The sequence below is a fragment of the Pongo abelii genome, chromosome 11 (assembly GCF_028885655.2).
Source record: "Pongo abelii isolate AG06213 chromosome 11, NHGRI_mPonAbe1-v2.0_pri, whole genome shotgun sequence".
NCBI classification, from domain to species: Eukaryota; Metazoa; Chordata; class Mammalia; order Primates; family Hominidae; genus Pongo; species Pongo abelii.
This window is the reverse complement of record NC_071996.2, coordinates 30,871,133-30,892,523: the sequence shown is the minus strand read 5'-3', so window position 1 is coordinate 30,892,523 and position 21,391 is coordinate 30,871,133.

Below are 21,391 nucleotides of genomic sequence, written 5' to 3'. Positions count from 1 at the left end.
TAGAAATGATAAATGGATAATTGTTTCAATGTGATTTTCATGTCACTGTTAAATATTTCCTAACCAAAATAATTTATTGAACTTGCCTTACACAGTATCTTAAGTTTTACCATGATAGTGACCCTTTCGATAATGAATTTCATTGCTTTCAGATGTGCAACTCTGTACCAGGAATCAGCATTCACACATGAAGCTCATTTAACTCACTGTCAGTCTTGGTCATTTTGATCCACCTTTGATGAAAACTTATAGCTGAAGAAATTGTAGGTTGCAAGGAACAACATTTCAGAATATAAAGCATTATTCAAGGAAAAGTAGGTTTTAGTGAGATTCCAAAGTTGGGGATGGTAAGATGGAAGTATACCCTGGGATTAATAATGCATTGGGAAATAAATTGACAGTGCCTGCCTAAAGAGCTACATTAAAAAATATTCTGGGACTAGACACAGCTCTTGTGGGAAATAACATAGTCAAGAAATGATAACTTCTAGCACCAACAGAGGAGGAAGGAGTAATATAACAGGTGCTGTATATTTGACTACACTGCATATTTGACTACACTTCTCAAACACGAACTTGCATTAGTATGCCCTAGAGGGTTTATAAAAACACAGATTTCTGGGCCCCAACACCAGAGCTTCTGACTAGGTAGATCTTGCTGAGGCTTGATCTTGAGTATCTGCAAGTGGTGCTGATACTGCTGGTCAGGGGCCACACTTTAAGAACCATTGGTCTAGAGTGTTAGATGCCATCCCTCTACTGTTGAGGACTGAAGGAATATGGAGTCGAGAAATCGATTACCTTGATCTCTTTGCTGAAGATTGAACACATTCAACCTGTTTTTGAACCTATAAAACAGAAATCTCTGCATAATATAATTCTGTTACAGCATAGGAAGCTCTTAGAATAAATTCTTATGGAACTTAACAGACTGGGGTTGCCAGATATAGCAAAAGAAAAGAAAAAATCCAACAAAATATTTTTATTATAAATATGTCCCATGTCATAGTTATGTGAAATTCAAAGTTAACCAAGAATTCTGTATTTTACCTTGTGATGCTATATCTAACTAAACAGCATGGAAAAGCTTATAGAAAAGAAGAGTGCAACAAATCCATGTCCTAAACCAGAGATACAAAGGATTTAAACAAAGATTGCAGAAACACCATAGGACTAAATATGAGTACTCTGAATCCTCCTCCTCAAAATAGATGGTGCTCTGTAATACTAAGACAATGAAGGATAAAAGTCCAAAACGGAGTAGAAAGAAACCAAATAAATGAAGTGAGTGGAACTACATCTGTGTTACACCTCTTTCACTCTCTCACCATGTGAACTTGTCCCGTCATAGTCTTAAGCGATCCAAGCAGCAGAGCAAGGAAACAGCTGGAAACTAAAAACATTTCCTACAAGAGTCTGCATTAGCTTATATGCAATAACGAAAACTGGGTATCTTTAAAATTGAATTTAATGCAGAGATTTGCTTTTAAGTCAATGTCTTAAGAAGAGATAAAAGGGGAAGGTAAATTTATCCCAAAATTTATAACTAAAGGTGGTTTCTGCCCCCCATAGAACTGAAAAAGCAGAGGAGTGTTACATCCTGAGCCCAGGGTCACTGTCCCATTGAACATGCTGCTGTTGGATCTGAGCTACTTTATCTGGAACCAAGACACACAAATGATAGTAGCTATTGCTACTGTTTTGTAAAGCACCGGCAGAAGCTAGAAAAAAATACATCTTTTCTCCTTCTTCTAATTTCACTTCAATATTTCCCATTGGCTGAACATGATGGAAAGCCAGTTGAAAAAGGAATGGTGAGAAACATAACTTATAATAATTTATAGGCATCCAGTCCTTGTTTCAAATAAAGCATATTAAAAGATGAACATGAAGCTGAAAGACTATAGACACCATTTGGGAGAGTCCATTCCAGATGACTGTTCTTCATACTTATCATTCTTTCCATATTTAAACTTCCAAACAACAACTTTAACAATGTCAAGTTTCCACACAACTAAAAGAAACAGGTATCTTTCATAAATACTAAGATAGACATTATTGCCTCTGAAAAGGGCACATATCAATTCAAATAAGTGACTAGATAATATTAATTCCACTTCCAGTTTTGTTAAAAGCCCACCTAGACAGATCATTAGCTGAAGACTTTTGTACCTCCTCTTACATAATATAGTAGGAAAAATGGAAAGGAAAATATATAAATACTACCTAATACATGTACATAACAAACAATAGGAAAATGTGAGCGGTTACCACAGTCTTCATTTCTGCAACTATCCATGAGAACATAGTTGATGTTATGACTTCCTTAGTCTGTGATCTATCCAATGTTCCCCATGCCCCAGCAAACATGTCAGCTGATTAGTGTTCTTTACCTAATTATTTATTCCTGAATTCCTGATTACTTGTTTGTCCTACTATTATTGGATTTCTGTCATCTTCCACTAATGTTTACTTCTGTGCAGAGAAGTACTAATACTAAGATACAACCCAGAGAATCCCCTGGGTCTCTTAGTTTCTCCTCCCTCTATGTGCAGCAGCATCCTATTTCACTTTAATAAAAATAAATGTACCCCAGCCTGTACAATAACCCCATATTTGCCTCTTGATTCAATGGCATGAGGAACTCAAAATGAGCAGGTAGCAGCCTCAATCTTAATTTTACTGAAAACAATGTTGTGACGCTTAAATGTTTTCCTCCTGGGATCTAAAACTCCTAAAACAGAAAAAACTCAAGATTCTGGAAATGGGAAGCAAATGTTTGTGAGCGGGTTGTTAGAGGCATTAGTGACAGGACTCACTTGCTTCCACTCTTTACTTCTAAACTGCTGTATCTTGCTGTGAGGGAAACAGCATGATCTATTCACCAAAGGTTCTAAGCATGTATCACACTCTACAGGCAAACAGCCCAAACTCACAAGGTGTTGTCTTTCAACTGATAGCAAGTGAATCGTCAGACAGGCTCTATCATTCTATGAGGCCAGATGCTTTAGAATAATATGCTACATCCTATAACCATGAGCTCTATACAGCATGATTGCTGCCCCATGTAACCTACTTTTCCATGCAATTTTATCTGTGTTGAAGATCTTACTGAGCTCACTATCATATATGGTACTAAAATGCTAAAATGCCAAAGTGCTGGTGCTACAATTGATTCTCTTACTATCGCTGACTGGCAACACCTTCCTTTTTTCTTCTCCTACCTTCTGATCTCCAGTAATTCCCCATTGGAAGAACCTAACAGAAATCTGCCCAGGAAAAGAGTATGAAATGTAATAAGCAAATTTCTAGCCCCAAATTTCTAGATAAAGAAATGTCTATAAGATATACACAAGTGTGAAGCTGAGAAACAGCAAACACCATCCAACACAAAGAGGGTCCTCAGAGAATATTAGGATGGAAAATCATAGTAATCATCACTCACTCCTTCTCCCAATGTCAAAGCTACTATTAACTATTTAAACTAATTCTTTCTTGGTCTAAAGCCCCAGCTCTTACTAAGAAGGAAATTTCTAATTTTTTGTTTGACAGCCAAAATAGAGTCTTACAGGATACAAAAAGAAAAATAATAATAAACAAAATACTACCATCATTAATCTAACAATTACTGAGCCCTTAATATGAGTCAGATTTTTTTTCTAATCATTTTATCTTTATTATTTCATTGTACTGTCAATCTGATGAAGAATCCCTATTAGGGTCCTAATCTCAAAGATGCAGAAAGAGGCATAAAGAAGTTGGTTTGCCCAAGGTTACCCAGCTAGCAAATGCTGCAGCAGAGATACAAACCCAATCTCTCTAGCTCCATAGTTCATGCTCTCAATGCTATGATTATTCTGCCTTTCTGGCCTAATCTCACTTTCCCACCCGAGGCCTCTTATACTCTAATTGACATATTTTTTAAGAAGTTAACCGAGACCAAATTTAGGTTAACTGTCTCGTTGGGCTTTATTATCAACATACCTAAATGAAAGAATTAACTACGTTGACATATATTAGACACAAGAAATCTGTGACTTGAACCTGATTTCCTGTTATGTGAATATGGGTCTAACAAACAGTTACCATTAAAAGAATAGCACAATGTCTGGCACATAACAATGAAAGAACAAATACATGTCATATGAATGATTAATCATTTCTCTATGCACAGGTGTACTGTGCATCCACCATGTTTAATAGAGAATAAACTCCCTCTTTTCTATATGATGTTTAAGAAGCTTCTTCAGGCTAGATGTGGTAGCTCACACCTGTAATCTCAGCGCTTTGGGAGACCGAGGTGGGCAGATCACACGAGGTCAGGAGTCGAGACCAGCCTGGCCAACATGGTGAAACTCCGTCTTTACTAAAAATATAAAAAATAGCCGGATGTGTTGGCACATGCCTATAATCCCAGCTACTCAGGAGGCAGAGGCAGGAGAATCACTTGAATTCAGGAGGTGGAGATAGCAGTGAGCCAAGACCTTGCCACTGCACTCCAGCCTGGGTGACAGAGTGAGACTCCATTCCCTGTCCACCCCCACCCCCTAAAAAAAGCTTCTTTAACTATGATATTAGGCATCTGTAAATTAACTTCATCTTTCATTGTGTCTCAAATCTCAGTCTAGCGTCTATATTTTTGAAGAGAGAAAGGCAAAACTTACCAACACTTCTCAGGAAACTAGACAAGGTTAAGGTTATAGGGCTACAAAGCCCAAAAGACATTTTACAGACATTTTCTGAGGTCAGACACCATGGAAGCAATATATCAGGGAGTCCTAAGTAAGGATTTGACTCCTGATGCCCTCTCTAAAGTCTTGAACACAGTTTAATTATCTTGGAGTTATGAATAATATTGAAGCCAATTAGAATAAGGTTATAGTTTCAAGGGCAGACCCATAAAAATGAGCCTCTGGTTTTCACAGCAAACACCAAGAGAGCCTTTAGACATGAGAATTCCTGGTCATCCTGGCCCTGTATATAATCACAAGTCTTGATTCTCATTGTCCTTAGCTAATAGAAATGGAGATTGTAATGTGGACATTATTATCCTCTCATGAAAAAAATAGCAATAAATGTCCTGATTGTCCTTTATCCTAGTAATATGTCTGGCCCAAAATAAAAGATAAAGGAGTCCCCTGATGAAATCAATGAAATGGAAACAATGACCCAAAGGATTATTTCTCCAAGTGATGTTTTTCCAACTTGTCATTCTTTTCCCTTTATGCATTTATCCCCATGCACTGCAAGGCTTCTTTCCTCCTGCTATTAGGAAGAAATTATTGAGTGTACTCCCTTTACTATGACTTTGGTCCATTTCTCTACTACGGTTCATCAAATTCCTTCATGAATGGCTCCACCTTTCCTTGCCCCAAACCCTAACTTAAACAGCTGATTTCTATGGCACTCTCTTGCAAAATGACTTTTAATGGGTCACCAAACCCTTAATTCACTCTTCTTTTTCTGGTCCTTACAATATAAAAAGGTCAGACTGAGAGAGGGTTCAGTCAGTCATTCATCTGCAAAATAAACTTTTACTTCTTGGCCAGTTACCCAGGTGCTGATCTTCTTCTGTTCTATTCCCTAACGTGCGTACATATTTTGATTTTTTAATGAAATCTTAAGGTGCACACTTCATACCTAACTGCATTCCCACAGCAGGTATCTCCTTAGTGTGACAGGCAAGAGCATTATGCTAAGTAGATAATCACAACAATTAACTGAAAAGGTTATAATTTCATCCTGTTTTGTACTGTTGGCCTGTCAAAAATAATTAGGTTAAAATAGATCTCAAGACTCCCTCTGCAAATTTAGGGGAGAAAATAGAAGAAGAAAGAAAGAAAAAGGTGACAGCTGAGAACTTTTTACTTAGCCAAATTAAATGTTCTGAAATTTCACTGCTGGCTGAAACACTAGAGAGCTATTTAATAGAAGAGTCCTTTCAACTCAGTTGGAGGTATTTGGTTTCTGTTTCAATGCTTCTCAATACAAATATTGAAAACGTATAAGGCAAAATTTCAAGGCACAAGTTCTGACCAGAAAGATAATCTCTCAACACTTACAAGGAAAAGAGAAAAATATATAGAAATAGTTTTCTTTACAGTTCTGACTTCTACCATCAATTTTGCTAGCACTCATGCTTGTATTTGTGTTCTAGGTATTTGTGTTCTGGCATCTTGTCTCCACTCACAGCCTAATTAGCTGTGGGATTTGGAGAAACTCATGTATGTCTTTAGCCACCACTTTCATTACTAAAAATTAAAAGCTCAAACTAAGATGGTAAAGTATTACACAGATTTAACATTGTTTAATTATATTAAATTTCTCCATACCAAAGATGAACAGACTTCAGTGACAAAAGTTTGATTCAGTCACAGCACTATCACTGCCATGAAAAGAGAGATTTTCTGTTTGATGTCATTATTTTTATTCCCTTCTGTTCCTACTGTTTGTCTTGGAGGCGGGATTAGATGATTATTTTCATCTAATGCTTGCCCTCAAAAGACTTTCAGTCTATCTGGTGAAGCTGAACCTAAACTTATGACATAATTAGAAAAACAGAATATAATGGACAGAAGACGTGGGCTCAAAGTCCAATATAACATATTGTGGCTAGTCTAGGAATTACAAAATCACTGTGGCTTATATCATAGACTGCTTGGGAATTTCATGTAATATTTTTTCAGGGTCTAAAACAAACTATATGTGTGTATTATATTCAAATAAAATTGGACCTTTCTTTAGTGTGGAAGATCACAAAAATACAGGATGAACAGCATAGATGCAAACTGTATCAACAGCGCCTCTTTTCATGGATAATTCATGTTATTTTTATACTGTCATAATTTATATTCTAATTTTTTCAGGAAAAAACTTTTGAGGATATACTCTCTGCCTTTAAAATTTGCTTCTCTTCAAAAATTTTCCTATAAAAATAATAAAATAAATTTCCTATTTTTAATTTCACTATATTTGTATGTTTGACCTGCTTTTGTTAGCCTATTTCTCATGCTTGCTACCAAAGCTTTGTTTAACACTGCTACATTCCGGTGCACACTGAATTGTTCCACACAATGTATCATTTATTTATATGCTCTTCCCTGGAAATTGGGAACTCCATGGGCACAAAGATTTCTACAATACTTGTCTTAAAACCCCCACTCCTTTACAGTGTTTGTCATGTAGTAAATATTAATAGCAGACATTATTGGTTTCCTACTTAGTAACTATCCTTCCCCCTTTGCTCTTCCTATTCGAGCCCAGATTTCAATCAAGCACCCACCATTTTCCACATAGCCATATGCTTCTGAAGAGGTGAGCCCTTACTCCGGTCACAGAGAGAGAATCACATTCTAAAAGAAGCAATGATCTCATTCTTTCTGCCAGTGATTGAGGTCAAGTGATGATACTTGGAAAGGAAAATTTGTTCACACAATACAAATTCCCATTGTATGGTATTTCTAATTTTGTTCCCTGAAATGATGCCGTTCTGGGCTCAGGTTCATTTTATCTTTCTTCTCTGCCACTTTCAACAGGTTGACTTTATCCCCCACCCGGACCTGCTTCTTTTTAAGATGGCAAGCTACCAGTTCCTAGATGTCACCTGCAAATAAGAAAATGGCAGAGCAGAAATTTTTGCTAATAAGTTGTTAGGAAAAAGTTTTTTTAGTGTTATTGTAAATGATTTATCTTGCCTTTAAAAATAGATATCATGCCAGTAAAAATAGATAAAGAAACTATCTCCCCTGCAACATTACCCTATTCTTTATATGTGACATCAGGAACTTTGGCTGCCATGTGATGCGCCTAAGTAGACCCAGCTTGAGGACAAAGCCAGCATGTTGAGGAGGACAGGACAGAGAGATAGAAAAATCCCTGTTCACTTAACCAGTCTTGGCACCTGCTCTACCACACAACTTATCATAGAAACTAATTTTTTCTTTTTCATTGTCTAAAATTTTGTCTTACTGAATGTTGAAGTACCACAAGAAAGATAATAATAATCTCTAAATAATAAATGAATTATTTCAATCCTGAAAGAGCTACTGGACCTTAGAAAGAGCCAAGACATTTTGTCTAAACCAGGGTTTCTCAAATTCGGCTCTATTGACATTTTTGGCCCAGATAATCCTTTGCCATAGGTGGGTGCTACTGTGCATTGTATAATGTTTACCAACATCCCTGGCCTCTACCCACTAGATGCCAGCGGCACGCTACCACTCAAATACGACAGTCAAAAATGTCTCCAGAAATTGCCAGATGTCCTCTGAGAGGCCAACTTGCCCCGATATGAAAACTACTGGTCCAAATCTATCACTTTACAGATAAATAAACTTAGGTTCAAAGAATAAAATGAGTTTCTCAAGATCACACAGCCATAAAATAGTAGAAGGGAATGAAAATCTATGTGTATGAATTTTCAACACATGTTCATCATGAAACTACACCTCATCTGTGGGCCGCTGTGTTTGATTAATTAATAAATCAAGCAACAATATATAAATGAAATAATGGAAATGTATTAGTACTACGTTTGGCTGTGAGTAACCAAAACTAAAAATAAGAGTGTCTCAAACAAGATGCTTCTTTCTTGCATAAACCCAGGCTTTGTGGGAAGCCTCTATGACCACCATCCTGAGTTCTCATAACTCCTTGCTTTACCAGCCTAAAAATACAGCTTCTGCTTCAAGGTGTAAAATAGGCAATTTAGCTCTGACCATCATATCCTCATTTGAGTCAGGAGGAAGAAGGAAAAGAAGCAAGAAAAGTGTTTGTGATATCCCACCTCTAAGGATGTATCACATTTACCATATCATTTCCATGTCCTCCATGAATCAGAATCTAGCTTCAGGGAATGACAGGGACAGTAGTTTTTATTGGAGCAGCTATCTTTCCAGCTAACAGCAATGGTTCTATAATTGAGAATAAAGGGAGGTAATATATTAGGAGACAATGAGAGTCTCAACTGGAAAAATGGGGAGGATAGAAAAACAGAACAGAACAGAGGAAAGCAAAGAGGAAAAGAAAAAACAAATAAATGTTAACTGTCTGGCACTTAGTAGGTCCTCAATAAAGATGACTTACCTTTCCTCTTTCAATCCTCCTACTTCTCCTGTAGAAGTCATTATTTAAGCACTAACACTAGCTGTTCTGTCCATAGTAGTTAACTATTTAAAACTTATAGGGAAACCTAAATGCCACTAAACACATTAAAATTCAATGCAATGTTTCTGGTGTTTTTATTCAAACAGAGAAGTAGGGGTTTCATTCCCTCGTCTTAATTCTGAAAAGATTTCCATGTGAAACTTGATTACTATTACTATTATTATTATTTTTATTCTGAAGCTGTATCCTACTGTTTTCTGACATTAATTCATCACGTCAGCTGGGCTTACAGACTTTACTTCTAAGCTAGTTACCCAGGAAAGCTGCAGGAACACAACATATTATTATTGTTTTTGTCTCGTGCTCATTTCACAGCAGATGGAGTAAGAAATATGTTGCCTGACAGATGGTTATTAAAGAAGTTCGCTGCTCAATCACAACCAATCAGCTTTTTGATTACAAGGCTGAACATGCTCTAGAAGTTTACATTCAAGGAGTTGTCTTAACAGTTTACATTGTCTTCAACTGAAACTTGAGGCTGAATTACTTTTTAATTTCAAATTTTAAAACAAATAATCTCATTTAAATTCCTGAAAACTATATGTCAAGAGAAAATGATTTGTTCATTTTTCTATTTGTTCAAAAACTTTCAGAGAGTGTCAGGCATTGTTCTAAATGCTCAGGGGTATTGTGTGTTATTGAATATTGGTAGAATATTGTATTCTATCAAATGAAAGGTAGAGGTAAGACTTTCAGATCTACTTCATCTACTGTAGAATGTGCTGCTTGACATGCCAGTCTGAGGTTTGCATATTTCCTCTGCACTCCCGGAGCAATCTTCCATATAATTGTACATCTTCCTATAGAGAATACAACTGCTGGTTCCCTTGCCTTTGCTCCTCTTAGTTTGCAGACTCTTCGAATAGAAAGGGTCATCTTGGTTACCTCTCAATACTCTGTACCTAGCACTCAACAAAAGTTGGTTTTACAAATAAGGAAAAAATTATAAACAATTTGTCTCTTATTTATTTCAATAAAAATGTAAGCAATTGGAATATACATTAAAAGTTATTCAAAATATAGAAATGATAATGTAGCTTAGAAAAGCCATGGAAAGATTCAAGAAAAAAAAAGCAATGAGAATATTTTTCTAAAAAGCCATTAACTCTGTCTCACCAAACTATTCTTACTACTCTAATTAGCTGCAACAACTAGTGTGGTAATGTCAAATGTCAAAGGCAGAGAAAACTCTAAGATAGTTAATTTCATTCTCCATCTAGTGAAATTATATTACATTTGCAACTTTTAAGAGTTAATTCTTGAAAAGTTACCATTTCTAAAGAAATGCCTATGTAAGAGATATCTGCTTGAGGGGCTAACGCTTTCTCTTTACTCTCTGGATAGCTGTCCTGGGATGGATGCATTCACAGTGGCTGACAGGCTGGCAGTTCTACAGCTGCGAATGTCACTGTGAGCTAGATTTGATCAGCTGAGACTTTGCTGTGACCGGGTAGGACATAAATTCGAAAAGATCAAGTGGTAAGTTACTTTGTTTTATAATAAAAACTATATTGAAACCAGGTAAAATATTTATGCAAATTAGGCACATTTTTTATTCATTAAGTTTGAATCTGGGAACTGCCTTAAAATGGTTTTAAAACTTAGTGCTTTTATGCCTGTACATCAACAACAGTCAAGCTGAGAGCCAAGTCAGGAATAAATTCCCTTTCACAATTGCCACAAGAAGAATAAAATACCTAGGAATACAGCTAACTAAGGAGGTGAAGTATCTCTATAAGGAGAACTATAAAACGTTGCTCATGGATAGAAAGAATCAATATTATTAAAATTGCCATACTGCCCAAAGCAATTTATAGCTTCAATGCTATTCCTATTGAGCTACCACTGAGATTCTTCACAGAACTAGCAAAATTATTTTAAAACCAAAAAGAGCCCAAATAGCCAATGTAATCCTAAGAAAAAGAACAAAGCTAGAGGCATCACACTACCTGACTTCAAACTATACTACAGTTCTACAGTACCAAAACAGCATGATACTGGTACAAAAACAGATACATACACCAATGGAACAGAATAGAGAACCCAGAAATAAGACCACACACCTACAACCATCTGATCTTCGACAAACTGACAAAAACAAGCAATGGGGAAAGAGAAGATGACACTTTAAAACAATGATTTTTTAATTTCTTGCAGATCACTAATTCCAGAGGAGAGAAGCAGAGGTGAAAATGAAGAAATAATGAAAGCAGGAAAGGACTCCCTACATTCCGAAGGGTAAACTGGGAAAACTAGTGTATAAGCAAATCATACCCCATTCCCACTGAGGCCTCTCAGTCTACAAGGCATTCTGCAGTGAATTCCGCTGCAGACAGGAAGAAAGGGAGATTGCAATTTTAGATATCTGGACTGGATTTTAATTTTATAATACTAAGCCATTAAAAAATTTATTTATTTTTTACTTTAAATCAATGTCCATTCATATGTTGGAAAAATCCAAACAATGACAAGATACGATCCTGTTTCATTTCTTTGATTTCCCTATAGGTAACAACTTTTGTTAAATTCTTGTGGAGTTATTTCTTACATAAAAGTAAGAGATTATTGTGTCTCTTATATTTCTTTGTCTATTCTTTCTTACACAAAAGTTATATTTAATATGACATCCACTGCTCTTAATCTTGCTTTTTTCCTTGGCATTTTTAATGCAGATCTTTCTATGTCTATATATCTTTAAAATGAATTTTCATTCATTTATCTTTTGTATAATGCTACATGAGGCAGATTATGAAATTTATTAACCACACATGAACATTTTAAGACCTGTAAATTACTTTAAAAATAAAGGATCTACTAAATATTATTTCATATTTAACAAAGCATGATTATAGATCATAATTTGAAAAATATCAAGTTTATATCCTACCAAATTCTGTTATTTAAGAAAGAGTTTCTCTACTAAAATGTATATGTTCAGCCTCAAATGTTGTGCTTAGCTTCATACATACAAAAGGTCATTTAGCTACCTCATGAGAGTCTCCAACTGAGCAAATTTAAAATTGAACTAATTATCTTTTCACAATAACATGTGCATATTTATTGTACAGTTCCCCTCCAAAGTAGAACAAGGTCCCTGATGATGCCTACTGAAGCTGAATATCATAGTTCCCTCCAGTTCCCCCCATAAAGCTAAAGAACAGTGCAGATGGGCTGGCTGACTTTAAGGCAAGTCAGATGGCCCCAGTACTAGCAATGTGTTTTCCATCTCTCTTAAAATTCTGCTCTGTGAAGGGGTGAGTCATCTCTGACATGGAATCCAGAAGTCTAAGCCTTCAGTCTACCTAGCCCCACCTACCCCAATTCCCCTGGGCAGGTTTCTAAAAGATAACTACACAAAGGAGCAGCCAACCTAATTAAAACTTTTAAATACTTTGAGATATTTCTTATAAAACTAGTGTTGGCAACTAGTAAGGTAGGCTGAACAATGTAGAGAAATGCTTTTGCCTAGGTCTTGGGAAGATTTCATTAATCCACAGTTACAGCAGCCCATGAGCCTCCCACTTCCATTTTCTGAGTACCTGTTCCTGCCTTGGACTCTGAGGATGAAAAATGCCCATTCAGGGAAGGCCATGCTGAGATAGTTCAAGCCGGTCAAAGAAATCAATATCTGTTTTATGCTTAGCATAAGGCAGAGCAATTTTCTAGCAGAAGTAGCACTGACCCCTCTCATAACTTGCAAAGAGGACAGAAAAATTTCTGAGGAACCATTCTTATTTTACTCTTAACTATATTCACATGTCAAAGCACCGAGGCTTTATGTTATATGTGGGCTTTCTACATCTGCCAGAAACTACTTTGTGTTGTCAATGTTAAAATAGATGTTGGAGAAAAGATGAGAAGTATTAATGTAGAGAGAGTTTGTGTAATAAAAATGACCTCTGAGACAAAGTAAATGGGTTTTAATTAAGTGAAACAAGTCACAGCTGAAGCATAACTTTGGAATATCCTAAAACTGAGAAGGGCACACCATCATTTCTGTGTTGTTCTTGCCAAAAATTCATAACTTTATTCTAATCATGGAAAAACATTAGGCAAACCCAGATTGAGAGACATTCTGAAAAATAACTGACCAATACTTTTTAAAAATGTCAGTGTCATGAAAGACCAGAAAACACTGAAGAACTAAGATCAGCGGAGACTAACAACTAAATGCAACAAAATGCAATTTAGGATCCTGGATTGGATCCTAGAACTTAAAACATTAGTGAGAAAAGTGGGAAAGTTTTAATATAAAATGTAACTTGGTTAATAGAATTGTACAAATGTTAATTTTCTGATTTTGATTGTTGCATTATTGTTAAGTAAAGCATTGACATTAGGGGAATTTGGGTAAGTGGTGTACAATGAAACTCTTAATTTTCATCTCTTCTATAAGTCTAAAATTATCAAAATAAAAACATTTAAGAGTAATACAATGAGATATATCTTATATATGCTACATATGTACATACATATTCTCTCTCTACATATACATACTCTTTCTCTCTTTCTCACTCTCACATACACTTACACACATGACATACTGAAAACACTTCTGCTACAAATCACATTAAAAAAGCAGAAAATAACAGTATCTTCACAAAGAGGAAGCTAACAAAGGTAAAGTAAGTATGATAAGCATGAATTGTACTGATGTCATAACTTTTCCAAGAGAATTTACTGATACTGATCACCAAGAGTAGTAGTTCTCAAGCCTTGGTGTGCATCAGAACTTGGAGACCTTGTTAAAACACACATGGCTAGGCTCCACTATCAGAATTTCTAACACAATAGGTCTGGGTTAGGGTCTAGAAAGTTACATTTCTAACAAGTTATGTGGTAATGTGATGCTGCTGGTCCAGAGAAACCACAATGGGAACCTGTGAGAACTGGTGGACTAGTGGGTAAAGCTGATGCCATCTAGTCTCTCACGCCAACTACTCCACCTGCACAAATCTCATAAGGGTTATGATTTTACTTGAGCTATCAGTAGCCTTTGCCACATATGATTGCTTTCTCTTGAAATATTTGCTGAGATTCTAGAAAACTCCTCTCCTGAGTTTTATGTTTTTCGAATTTCACTGACAATGACTCTTCACTCTCCTTTGTTTGTTCCTCCTCATATTGCGAGCACTAAATGCTGAAATTAATCAAGGCTCAGTCCTTGAATCATTGCTCTACCTACACTCATTCTTGTGTGCTCCAAGCTGATTTCAAGGCCAAATAGCATCATATGCTAAAACTCATACATATATACCTCCAAATCAGACTTTTCCCATGAACTTCCTTACCCATATATACATCTACCTCCCTCATTATTACCACTTAAATCTATAAAACTTAAATGTACTTCTTGTTCTTCTCCCCATAACATGCTTATTTCACAATCTTCCCTATTTCAGAAAGCAACAATTCATTTCTTTTGTTTTTCAGGAAAAATAAAATGGTTCTAGTTGCTCTGCTTTGATTGCATTCTGCTACTACCTGATCTCCCAGATACAGTTATTGCTCTTCTCCACCTAGCAGATGAAATGATCCTTTTATATAGTAGATGGGATTATGTCACATCTTAGCCCAAATCCTACCAAATCCAATATTATTTCAACATTTAAAAGAATCTCCCAGATCTGCTCCATGCCTCAGTAACACAAGTTATCACTCTCCCTCCAATTCCATTTTACCCTTCTTAGTGTTCCTTAAACATTATCCAGCATGCTCCTATTTTTTCTATCTTGCCTGAAACATTCTTCTCCCATTCCCTTAATCTTTCAGGACTCTGTTCAAATATTACTCTAATAGGCCTTCTATGCCTTCTTTATATAAAATTGTTAGTGTTTAAGACTCTTTGTCTCTCTTACCTGGTTTTGTTTTTCTCCAGATTATTTCCTGAAAACTCACATACTATGCAATTAATTGTACACTGTATATTTTTTCTCTACAGACAAATGGACAACTAGAATGTAAGCACATAATGGAAGGGACTTTGTCTATGCCACTTACTATTTTATTCCTATATCTTAAACATTAGTTCGCAGCATATAGTAGCTGGCCAATAAATATTTGTTGAATTAATGCTATTACTCAGAATGCAACTCAGAGATGTAAAAAAATCTCAAAGATAGGCTAATAAATGTAGAATATAAAATTGGTAGATCTATTATTTATGTAATTGAAGTTCTAAAATAACAGAATAAGCAGAGTATGAGAAAAGCAGTATTTAGGCAAAAAATGGTTGAAAATCTCACAGAATTTCTGTAGGGCATGAATCTTCAGAATTAAGGAGTATAATGAATAGCAAACATGACAGATAGAATGAAATCTGTGCTTTAAAAGATTGTAATGAAACCAGAGAGCACCAAAGACAAAGAAAAGATCTTCAAGGCAGCTAGAGAAAAAAGTCAAAATAACTACAGAGGAAAGAGAGGCTACAGTAAATCTTTTGACATGAAAATGGAGGCCAGAAAACAGTGACATATTAAAATGAAAACAATGAGAAAAAACAGTGGTAATCCTGGAGTTGTATACCACAGTCTTCCAAAAACAACCAATAAATGAAAAAATTTTCTGACAAAAAATATATATTACCCATTAACTCTTGCTAAAGGATAAGCTTCAGAAGGAAGAAAAAATAGATGAAAGAAGAAACAATGAGCAAAAAAATAGGTACATATATTGGTGACAAAAATGTATAAAATAGTAACAATAATGTCTAACAAGATAGAACAATGCAGAAATTGATTACTAAAAACATGACACATAAGAATAAACAGTTGAAGTAAACCAGTGTTGTATTGTTCACAATGATGCTTGTAAACAATCATCTGAATGATTCTGTCTGCTGGTATTCTATTAATAATGTAATAGTTATTTTTAAAAACCCTGCACTTAAGGGATCTCAGAAAGGAAACAGATATTTAGAGAAAATATTATAAAAGTAATAAATTACAAACTATTAATAGAAACAAGCTTTTAGGGTTTTGGCTAAAATTTATTTTGTACCTTTTATTTTATTGTTTTACTGCTAATTATAGTCTTCATGCTGTACACCAAATCTCTAGAGTTATGCATCCTACATAACTGCAGTTTTGCATAACATCCTGCAGTTTTGCATCTTTTGATCTGTATCTTCCCACGTCCCTCAGTGCCCTCCATAACCACTGTTTTACTCTCTGTTTCTATGAATTTGATTTTTTTTAGATTCCACATATAAGTGAGACCATGCAATATATATATTTTTCTGTATCTGGTGTATTCTATGTAATCCATGTAGCCTTGCATTTGAAGGAGCAAGCACCTTTTTCAGTCCTTACAGACAGGTTTGGGCATGTTAAAGACTTGTCTTGTTAATATCAGGCAAGCGTGGTGGTGCACACCTGTAATCCCAGCTACTCAGGAAGCTGAGGCAGGAAAATCACTTGAGCCTGGGAGGTGGAGGTTGCAGTGAGTTGAGATCGTGCTACTGCACTCCAGCCTGGGTGACAGAGTGAGATTCCATGTCAAAAAAAAGAAAAAAATCTTGTTAGATTCCCAGGGTGATGGGATTGCCTCTAGGATCACAGTTGAATGAGATTGAAAATGGACTATGTGGCTGCTGCAGTGGGGCCCGTGGTTGATGAGCCTATGTTTTAGTGGGCATGAATTCTGTCTGCATCCTTAGTAAACCAGTCTGTCTCCAGGACCTTGGTCTATAGGTGAGTGCTGGGATGCACATCTACTTAAGCATCCCTAGATAGAAAGTCCATTATTAGGTGCATAGATGGGTGTGGCACCCAGGCAACTGGGTGACTCCCTGAGCAAGTAGTACTGCCCAGGTTTGTAGCTAAGAGGGGCTGGAACTGAGTTGCAGGGCCACTGCAGAGTCCACAGGGAGAACTGAATAGACAAAGTCTATTTTGTCTAAGTATAACCATCCCTGCTGTCTTTTGTTTACCATTTGCATAGAATATCTTTTCCATCCCTTCACTTTCAGTACATATGTGTCCAATATCTAAGGTGAGCCTCCTGTTGACAGCATATAGTTGAATCTTATTATCTGTTCAACCATGTAATGTCTTTTGACTGGTGAGTTTAATTTATAGTAATTACTGATAGGAAACATTTACTATTTCCATTTTGTTAATTATTTTCTATCTTTTTAAGTAGTCTTTTCTGTTTCTCCTTTTCTCTCTTACTGCCATCCTAGGGGTTTTGTTGTTTTTTCATAGTGACATTTTGAAATTTCTTTCTCTTTTTCTTTTGTGCATCTTTAGTATGTATTATTTTTTGTGGTTACCATAAAATTTCAAAAAGATACTCTATAGTCACACAGCATATTGTAAGCTAATAACAATTTATTTTACTCACAGAAAAAAATTACAATTTTACTTCTTCGCCCACATACCTTATTTTATTGATGTCATAATTTGCATATTTTTGCATTATTAATCCATTAACAAATTTTTATAGTTATTCTTTATATTTTTCTCTGTTAACTTTTATTCTAAAATTAAAAGTGATACACATACCATTTTAGTATTATAGTATTCTGAAACAAATATATATATACATTTATATTTATATAAACACATTTATATTTATATAAACAAACACATATATTTCATATAGTCACTTTTACTAGTGAATGTTATACTTCCAAATGCTATTTTTTGTTATTTAGCATCCTTTTATTTCAAGTTGAAGAACTTTCTTTAGCTTCTTGTTAAACAGATCTTGTGGTGATGTCCTTCCTCAGCTTTTGTCTGTGGGAAAGTTTTTATCTCTCCATTTTTGAAGGACAGTTTTGCCAGGCATGCTATTCTTAGTTGACCATTTTTTTTCTTCTAGTCCTTTGAATATATAATCCCACTTCCTTCTGTCTTGCAAGGTTTCTGCTGAGAAATCTACTAATAGTCTCTTAGAGGCTCCTTCGTACATGAAGAGTTGTTTTTCTCTTCATGTTTTCAAAATTCTTATTGTCTTTGATTTTTGAGCATTTGACGGTAGTGTATCTTAGTACAGACTTTTTTGAGTTCAAAACATATTTGGAATTTTGGGGGCTTCGTGAATCTGTGTTCATTTTCATCCATAGATTTGGGAAGTTTTCAGCTATTAATTCTTTAAGCTTTCTGAATCTTCTCTCCCTCCTGCAGAAACTCCCATGATGTGTATATTGGCTCAATTAGCTGTGTCCCGTAAGTTCTATAAGCTTTCTGCAGTTTTCAAAAAGATGATTTCTGCCTTTTACGCTCCTGGACTGGAAATTTCAAATGACCTATCTTCAATGTTATTGATTCCTTTTTCTGCTTGATCAAGTCTGCCTTTGAAGCTCTCTATTGAATTTTTCCATTCAGTTATGGTATTCTTCTGCTCTTGAATTTCTGTTTGTTTTATGTAATAGTTTCTATATATTTGTTGATATTCTAATTTTCATTATGTATTGTTTTCCTTGTATCACTTAATTTTCTAACTGTGTTCTTATGTAGCTTAGTGACCTTTATGATTATTTTTAATTATTGCTCAGGCAATTTATAGATCTATATTTTTTGTCCAGGTCAGTTAATGAAGACTTTGTTTTTTCCTTTTGTTGTAATATAGTTTCCCAAATCGTCACATTTCTAGTAGCTCTGTGTTGATGTTGGCACATTTGAAGAAGTAACTACCTCTTCCAGTCTTAATGGACTGCTTTCAGTAGAAAAAAAGGCTATCAGAAGTCAGCCCAGCTAGAGATTCTGGGAATCTCTGAAATATTTTCAGTGGACGTGCATGGGATGCTCCACTCCTCCCCCAATGAAGGTTGTGTGCATTCTCCCAATCTCAGAGAAATGCAAGTCTCTGTAAACCTCTGATCCCCTTTCTCTATGGCAGTGGACTGTGTTAGATGTAGGGTACAATCTCTACTTCTGTCCCGTCTTTCTAAACGAAAAGATTCTAAGTTGTTTGCCTTCTTCTATCCTATGAAGCTGTGACAGCTGATGAGAGCTGCCTGTCCTTTTTCCCTTGGGCAGTACACTGAAATGCCAGAACATCTGGTGAAATCACCACTTCTCCCCCTGTCTCCATAAAGAGATGTCTCATGATTGTGTGCCCTCAATCTCAATCCCAAAGAATCATGCTGGCTGCTGAGAGCTGCCTGCCCCCTTTCCCTAGGAGAGTGCACTGGGATACTGGGGGGCTGAGTGCAAGTTCCACTTCTCTCCCTTTCTTCTGAAGAAGTCTCAAGATTGCTCACCTTCTCTCAGTCCCACAACACCTGCAAGCTGTTTGACCATGTGTTTTAATTATATCCCCAGCTGGAACAACAGAAATTCCCAGGAAAGACATATGACCTTTTCATTCTTTGTAGAAATGACATTAATGGCTTACCTGGGCATACAGCATTTCAGTAATTACAACAACCTAATAGAATTTTGCAGCATTGCTAACTGGTTGGCATGTCAAAAATGACAAATTTCAGGCTCAGCAATCTTTTCATGTAATTCTTATGAAAGCTATGGAGAAAGGAGAATGAAAAGCATCTAATACAAAGCTTTCCTTCTCTTATATTTCTTCCTCTTTTTAGTTACCTCTCATACTAGTTAAGAGTAACTAGGAAGCAACTAGGAAGAGTAACTTAGGAACTTATAGCTGCAGAGGTTCAAAACCAACTGCGCTCTATTTAAAGTAAATGTGAGTCCAAGTGCCACACTCCACACACCCAGGCATGAGAGCGGGATAGTTGTTCATAAATCTCATGCTGGTCTAAGGAAGCAAGACTCTGGAGCATGATAGATGTCTATCAAGTCTCTCATGAACCTATTTCTGGAGATATGTGTCTACTTACAAGAGCAAGAGGCCCACAGTCATGTGATCCAGCACTCATTCATGCATTCAATAAGCTTATTTAGTGCCATCTGTATGCAAGTCACCTTGTATAACTTGGATGATTTAGAACATTAACTTATTAAGACCTGCTCCCTAGATCAATTCTATGTGTAGAAAAAGGCAATAATAATTAATATATCATGATTTGAAGAATGCTACAAGGCCTCCTCTATTCAAAACTATACCTTCTCATGGCTTAGTGTGGCTTTATTTACTCGTCTTTTTTTTTTAATCTCATGTTCTTGTGTTAGAAATATTTTCTTTGCTTAGGCAACCAAAAAAGATAAATTTTATTTCATTATTCAATAATTATTATTATTGTATGTATACAGTCAGCCTCCTGTATTCAGGGTTTCCTCATCCATAGGTTAGACCAACTACAGATTGAAAAGATTATTAAAAAATAAAAATAACTTCAAATTGCAAAAATGCAAATTAAAAACAATACAGCATAATAAAATTCTAAATAGGCTGGGCGCAGTGGCTCATGCCTGTAATCTCAGCACTTTGGGAGGCTGAGGCGGGCAGATCACAAGGTCAGGGGATCGAGACCATCCTGGCTAGCATGGTGAAACCCCATCTCTACTAAAAATACAAAAAAATTAGGCAGGCATGGTGGCAGGCGCCTGTAGTCCCAGCTACTCAGGAGGCTGAGGCAGGAGAATGGCGTGAATCCGGGAGGCGGAGCTTGCAGTGAGCCGAGATTGTGCCACTGCACTCCAGCCTGGGCATCAAAGTGAGACTCCATCTCAAAAAAAAAAAAAAAAAAAAAAAGACTCTAAATAGCATTTACATTGTATTAGGTATTATCAGTAACCTAAGGATGATTTAAAGTATATGAGAGAATGTACACAGGTTATATGCAAATACTATGCCATTTTATATAAAGAACTTGAGCATCCACAAATTTTTGTTTCCTGAAACCAAGCCCCCATGGATACTGAGGAATGACTGTAATAATAACAACCTTATGGCATCTACCCTATCTTAGCTCTGTGACTCCATGTTTGGATCCTATATATTCCCATATATCTTTTTAACTTTTTTTCATTTTTGCAAAAAATTGCAGTGCAACAAAAGTGCACTAATAGATATAAGTGAGGATCGGTTTATCAGATCAGTTCATTATTCTCTAAGACCGTGCAGATCCCAGAAGTATCAGAAACAAGGCAGCTCATTTTACAGCATAGCCACCATAAGAAAATTAGTTTGGTGAGGGGAAGGTTTAGAATGGAGTGGCCACCATAAGGAAAAAGAGACAAGATCAGGAATTGACTACATTTTGGGATTCACTCATTCAACTAATGTTTATTTAGCACTACTCTATGCCAGGCCTATGGTAAAGGTGCTAGGGATACATCAATAAAGATGACAGACATGGCCATTG